The sequence below is a fragment of the Macaca thibetana genome, chromosome 20, assembly GCF_024542745.1.
Source record: "Macaca thibetana thibetana isolate TM-01 chromosome 20, ASM2454274v1, whole genome shotgun sequence".
Lineage (NCBI taxonomy): Eukaryota > Metazoa > Chordata > Mammalia > Primates > Cercopithecidae > Macaca > Macaca thibetana.
Window position 1 is genome coordinate 6,596,516 of NC_065597.1, and position 824 is coordinate 6,597,339.

Below are 824 nucleotides of genomic sequence, written 5' to 3' on the forward strand. Positions count from 1 at the left end.
AAACTTGATCTTGGACTTCCCAGCCTCTAGAACTGTAAGTGAATTTCTGATGTTTATAAATTACTCAGTATGAGGTTTTGTTGTTGTTGTTGTTTGTCCATTTGTTTGTTTTTATATAGCTGTCCAAATGTGCTAAAACAGAGCAAAACAGAAAATGCATCTTAGACCTGGGTTGTAGTACTTGCCTTGCCACTTTCCACCTAAGTGGTCACGGATGCCTTTCTTTTTGTGGATTCATCATGTTTACCATGAAATAACAAAGTCCTTCTCAGATAATTCATTTGAAAGTCAAACAAAATACATGTGTGAATGGAAACATCTCAAGTTCTAAAAAAAGTGTATTATTTCAAACCAGAAAATTAACAACAACAATAATAATGATGTTGACTAGCATTTATTATGATTCATTATGTATGACTCAATGTACTACTCTAAAAGAATATGCAATACAATAGTTTATTAAATTCTACTAGTATTCATCCCTATTTCTTAAACAGAAATACTAAGTTTTAGAAGTTAATATATAACAAGTAAGAGATGGGATTAAGATGTCAATCTAATGTTATTAACTGGTAATCTTCATTGAATGTTTCTAGAGGTAGCCAAACTATTGTATACATTTGTGTATCCCCACCAAACTCAACACAGCACCAAACATGTCCTAGTTACCAAGCAACTAACAGATTTATTTATTTACAGACACGTAGTGCCTTAGTGTAAATCCTAGCCAACATAAGACACAACAATTGATATTATTTAGTCAGCTATTAGTTCTAATTAGCCAAAATCCAATACTAAATCCATTGTTTTCCATCACAGTTTAT